The sequence below is a fragment of the Hyaena hyaena genome, unplaced genomic scaffold, assembly GCF_003009895.1.
Source record: "Hyaena hyaena isolate Hyena2069 unplaced genomic scaffold, ASM300989v1 scaffold_651, whole genome shotgun sequence".
Classification (NCBI taxonomy): domain Eukaryota; kingdom Metazoa; phylum Chordata; class Mammalia; order Carnivora; family Hyaenidae; genus Hyaena; species Hyaena hyaena.
Genome location: NW_024081282.1, coordinates 346,637 through 353,089, shown reverse-complemented (window position 1 = coordinate 353,089; position 6,453 = coordinate 346,637). Strand labels below are relative to the sequence as shown.

The window sequence follows — 6,453 nt, the reverse complement described above, 5'->3', positions numbered from 1 at the left end:
CATTGATTGTAGAGATATCCACTTCAACAGTGGTTGTTTTCAATAAACACTTTGCCAGCCACATGACTAGATAAATAGCCAGGCTGCACCCCACCCCCATTTTAGGATGCCCATTTCTGTGAGTCATTTAATCCATTCTTCCATTGTCTTCTCTTGTCTTCCACAGAACATCTAGGGTTCTATTTCATTTAGTATGGATCATAGCTTTCTGCATGAGTCTAGGCTCTACTGTAGCACCACTACTTGAATTCTTGCCAGGGTTAAATCCTATAATATAGGAGACTGCTCCTTAATGGGTAAACTTTCTCTTCCTCAACTTTATGTTCTGCCTCCTTCATCTAGCAAATTCTAATATTATGCATACTCTTCCAGCTTTTAATCTTACAAGGTCTTGCAACTACTTCAAAGAGGGTATCATCTCTTTCCTCTGTTAGCAGGGCCAGCACTTCCTGACTGGGTTATAATGGAATACAGAAGTTATGCTGTGGTGTTCAGGAAATGAGGAGAGCAGTGTGTGTATTTTCTTGCTGGAAGGAGACCTCTGAATCATCCTTAAGAAAAGAGGTACACTAGAGCAGAGCAAAAGAGAGTAAGATAATTTTTACATGTCTAAAGGGTTCAGAAGAATCTTATTTGATTCAAGATTTCCTAGAACGTTGAGTCAAATGTATCCATTCAATGTCTTAACCCTTCACATTTCTCCAATCAAGGATCTTGTTGGTCCAGACTTTCCCTGATTGAGTACTCAATTTCTGGAACTCTGTTATAATTATGTGCTGGGCCTGATGCTGGGTTTTATTTTTCTGCCAATCACTCACACACAAAAAAATGAAGGTTACTGTATTAACTGCCAAGGTGACATTTTGGCTTTTATGCATAGTCTTTTAGTTTGTGGTTAATCATCTCATATTTAGAACTTCCTTTCATTTCTCCAGTATATTGGTTACTTCCAACAGCAACCATCCAATTTCATGGCTCTTCTTCTGAACTTCTGATATGCCTGAGATATTGCACCTGCTAGTGTATTTGCTTTCACCAAAATCCCATTCTAGTGTATTACAGATGAACGTTTTAACAATTGCACATTTATGTGATTCCAGGGGTTAATGATGTTTTGTCCACTACCAGTAAGGGGGTCCTCATTGACAGACGACCATGTGATGATTCAACTCCAAAATACGATTATTGTTCTTGCTTCCTTAAATTACTTCTGACATCAACCCTCTTAGGTGAAGTTTCCAGGAAATAAATTTAAATATACATTTGCTTGTAGAATATTTATTGGAGACTGCCTTCAAGATAAACACCTGTGAAAGAGTGAAGGAACTAAAGAATGGGCTGACAGAGTTGTTAAACTGCAATTCAGGAGCCTGGAGCTGGGATGGAGCTTGAGAATTACTTGGGATTGACAGAGTGTGGCATTTACACTTCTGCTGCATCATTGGATGTAGATTGCCCATGAGAAGAAGGAAATCTTTTCCTGGTGTTAGATCACAAGAGTGGCAACCCTAAGGAATTGGTAGAAATCCTTCAAAGAACATGTGACTTTCACAGGGTATGCCTTAAGGCCTAATTCTGTATCCCAGGTCTTGGAAATTCCAAATAGTATAGGTTGTATCTTCCTTTTGATGTTTTTTATTTTTCAAGTGCACCTAAAAAGGAGATTTATTATTGTGATTATTGTTGTTATATCCCTATTATTACCATTCTCTCAGAAATTTCAAAGACCAAAATGCCAAAATCATGTCTCCTAAGATGTTGACATGGCATTCTTTTGTAACGTTGACATTTATTTATCCAAATCCCATCAAAACATTAGCCTGTTATAGTTTCACCAAATGTATATATTACAGTTCTTTTTTTGGAAAACTTTAAAAACATTATTGATAACCAAGATGCAAATTCAGACTTGGGTGTGTAAAACTAGTTTTAAATTTTTATTTGAGAGCGAGAAAGAGAGAATGAGCAAGGAAGAGGGGCAGAGGGAGAGAGGGAGAATCTCTTCTTCTTCTTCTTCTTCTTCTTCTTCTTCTTGTTGTTGTTGTTTATTATTATTATTATTATTATTATTATTATTATTATTATTATTCTGAGAGAGAGAGAGAGACAGTGAGCACATGCAGGGTAGGGACAGAGAGAAGGATAGAGAGAAAATTCTAAACAGGCTCCGTGCTGGCAGCATGGAGTTCAAACTCATGAACTGATTTTGGCTCATGACCTGAGCCATAATCAAGAGTCAGATGTTCAAATGACTGAGCACTCAGGCACCCCTATGCAAAAATATTTCATACTGATAAATGTTCCAAGCTTCTAAATGTTCTTTTCCCATGTTGGTTTCTTCTACATATAAGAAGATGAAAGCTTCAGTGAGCTTCAAGGTGGCAGGCAGAGAAATTTGTTGTAAAAGTTCATAATGGAATCCAGTATTCTTGTTTCCTGCCTACAAGTTCCAATAACTGCATTTCTTTAGTTTCCACTATGTCCTTTTAACCATTAAATTCAATTAAGAAAACCAAATTACTCCAAGATAAACACTTTAAATCATTCTGACAATATTTGAAGTTAAGAGTTAATATTCTCTAAGTCTACTCTTTAGTGTTATTTTAAATAGAATGATTTTAAATGTGCGTAATGAACAAAATCATATGACTCCCGTTGAGTTCTGGCTTGTCAATAAGAAGAAACTATATATAAAATGTGATTATTAGTCTTTTTTATTTCTTTTTGGCTAGATTTTCTGTTCATATCTATCCATTTTTAGTGGAGTTTCAGGCATTATCAAAAGCTTGTCAACATTCATTGAATGCTTATTGTGTTTCTGACATTTTTGTATGTACTTTAGACCATCATAACTCACTTTCTTAACAGTTAAATAAGGTAGATACTGTAGTATCCCCATTTTCCAGATAAAGAACAAGAAAGAGAGATTAAAGGATATTCCTGAGGTCATGCAGCTAGTTGAACTAGGAATATTGTTCCCTCATCTGTGCAAAGAGCTGGCTGAATCTCATTTGAAGTTTCTGATCAAATGTCACTTCAAAAGGACATCTCCTGGGCTGCTTATGTAGCTCAGTTGGCTAAGCGTCCAAGTCTTGATTTTGGCTCAGGTCATGATCTTGTGGTTTGTGAGATCCTTGTCTCACAGAACTCCTTGGTTCAAGCTCCTTGTCCAGCTCTGAGCTGAAAGTGGGGATCCTTCTTGGGATTCTCTCATTTTTTTTTCTCTCTCTGTCCCTCCCCCATCCTTCTCCCTCTCAAAATAAATGAATAAAAACTTTTAAAAAAGACATTTCCTAGTCATACCACCTATTATTGAGTCCTACAATCAACTTCATAGAAATTACCATAACCTATAATTCTATTGTTCACTTATGTGTTTACCTATTTCCTATCTTGTCAAACAGATTCCCTGTTTGCTGCTGTGTGGAGCATGCCTATAACGTTATTGTAAGAGGTTCATTAAATGTTTACAAATGAATGAATAAGCATTCCATTGTATTTCAAATTTTTTTAATATTTTATTTATTTCTGAGAGAGAGAGGGGCAGTGTGAGCAGGGGAGGGTCAGAGAGAGAGGGAGATACAGAATCTGAAGCAGGCTCCAGGCTCTGAGTTGGCAGTCAGCACAGAGCCCGACACAGGGCTTGAACCCACGAACTGTGACATCATGACCTGAGCTGAAGTCAGAGGCTTAACCGACTGAGCCACCCGGGTGCCCCGCATTCCATTGTAATAACAGGTGGAATAAGTCTCCATCATACTGCTTTAATTAAATAAGTATATCTGATATTTTTACTCTTTTATTTTTTCAGATATACTTCAAGATATATGCTCAAGTTTTCTTGCAGTTGTGGTAAATCTTTAATTCAGTAGGAATAGATTTCTTCTTCAAAATTCACATTTTTAAAATATCAGAACGTAATACACCTTTAATGAAAGTTTTATTTTTCCTTTCCAGTGTTTTGTTTTCTTCATGAAGCTGTTTCCCATTTATCAATATGTCTACCCTTTGGTATTTATTATTGCCATGATCTAAGTGTAGGAGTAGTGTTAGTAGCACTTATGGTGGCGGAGTTAAGAGAACAAGTAGAAGCAGGAGGGGGGCAGGGATGAGTCCTCTTCACTGGAATTAATGCAGGAGCAGCAATAGGAAGTGTTGCCATGTGAATGGGATTTCCTGTCACTTCCTATGTTTTAATTAGTATTGGTTAACAAAGTTATTAACCTTTGTTAGTAAAAAAAAAATGCTCTATGAGTCCTAATGATTTCTCAGCTAATATCTTAGGTTTTTTGAAAATGTAACATCGTTTCATCCTTTGCAAAGCTATAATTCGTTCTGTTTAAGGCTGATTCTGACTTGCTTGCCCTCAGATCCATACTGTTGACTCTTCTTTGTTTATGAGGAAAAACAACCCCCTGCAGAAGGCATTTCTCAGCTTGCTGTACCAGCTGGCTTCTGGTGTGTATGGCCAATGGAAGGTATTAGCCAAGCTTGGAGGATACAACACAGGGAACAGCCAGGAATATTTCCTTCCCTCTCTGCTTATACCCCTGACATTAGCAATTTCTCCCCTGTGATTCTAGCTACTTTCACTGGGTGCTGAGTTCATGCTACCTCTCCTTTATTTTCTTCCACCTTAGGGACTGGCCCTTGATTGGCTGTTAATCTCAAGGATAACTATTTAGCTTCATAGATCTTCCATCCCTCATGTAATCATTTTCTGAATTAAATTATCTCAGTTTTAAATGTTTAAAATGTTTCTGTCTGGTTGGTCAGATCCTGATAGAGGGTTTGATATATTACTACCTTGGCTAGAAATGTTTAAACATTTAAAAAAATGTACTGATTTCAATGTCAATGTTTATATTGACAAATAAAATTCTACCCATGCTGAGTTTACGGAAAATATGAAAATATTTAGAAATGGATTGGGTGCTCCAGTCCTTTTTAGAAATAGGAAAGATAAAAACATTTCATTTTTTTAAGTGTGAATCAAAACACTTCTTTAAAAGGCTTGAAGTGGTACCTGTCAAGCGTCATGAAATGTGTTAAATTTTACTTAAAACAAAATAATTTAAATCATCCCTTAAGTGGCTGAGAAGTTATAAATACATTGGTTTAAAAAAATAAAGTTGAGGATTTCTAATCAAATTTAATGTATATGTGACTAAAATCTTTCCATAAGTTGAGAGTATATGTGACTAAAATCTTTCCATACTTAGAGCGTAAAGAGCTGTTGATGAAATCTACCACTTATTCTTATTTGAAAAATAAAACCACCAGCAACATTAGGCAACCTTCTTACAAGAACTGCATATAATCCAAACAATATAAAATTACTAAATGCGGTGCACCATAGAAGTGGTCATAAATTCTGTAAGTATGGTAATAATTCTTCATAATTATAAAGCAGACAGCTTACTAATGTGATTTTCAGATAACTATGACTTTAAAAATAGCTGCGTTTGAGACTTTATATAGTGTTTTATTACTTATTTTTACTCCTTACCCACTCACTTTTTTCCCCAAAGTTTTATTTATTCATTCATTCTTCTTCAAATATATATTAAATGCCTGATACATAACAGGCACTATTCTAGGAACTTGAGATACATCAGTGAAACAAATAAATAGAAAGTTCTAGTCCTTGAGAATTTCCATTCTAACTTTAAAACAACAACAACAATAACAAAAACATAGTAAAATATGTGTTAGTATTTAACTCTTAATAATGTTGATAGCCTATACTGTATCATTTATAATTTTTCACTGATAGGTAAATATAAGCAATGGTGTATGTTAGCAGACCCCTCTAAATATAATATGTAAGGATTCATAACCCAGGTGAATATTCTGTAAGCAGAGAAGAGTAGTTAAATGATAAGGATTTAGTCCATAATAAATGGGTAAAAAAATGTTAACAGAAACCTACTGATCGAATCTACTCAGTAAAATTCAACCTTCTAAAGGATCAAGTGTTTTTTGGTGCATTTTATCAATATTGGTGAGCAATTTTTATTCTCCATTCTCACAAAGTATAAGATGAAACAAGAGATTTAAATTTAGAAGAAATTTATCACTTCTCGGCCTTTTGGCTAAGATCAAGAGTAGTATCTATTCTTATCAGTTTAAATTTAGAGGAAATTTGTGAAACAATGGAATACATTAAAATATATGAAAAATTTGCTGGGGATCATAAACATTGGTTTAACAAATATATTTCTGAAATGATTTGGCCAAAATATAGAAAAAATGCAGATCAATGGGCTCCCATTGGCTTGTTCAATGTATCTAAGTAAGGATCTCAGTTACCTTTAGTGTTTATTTTCTTTTAATTTGCCAGTAAAAATTGAACTAAACCATTTATTTATCATATTTGTAATCTAATAAGGAAAGTTTCTGGTGATAAGTTTACAGTTTTATTTATTTATTTTTTAAATAAAGTTGTGTCTT

General features: G+C 34.9%; 1 pseudogene; it reads left to right on the top strand.

Annotated features, from left to right (window-relative positions):
• The first annotated feature begins 6,075 nt into the window (after window positions 1–6,075).
• On the top strand, window positions 6,076–6,199 carry LOC120219803 (annotated as a pseudogene).
• Window positions 6,200–6,453: the final 254 nt, after the last annotated feature.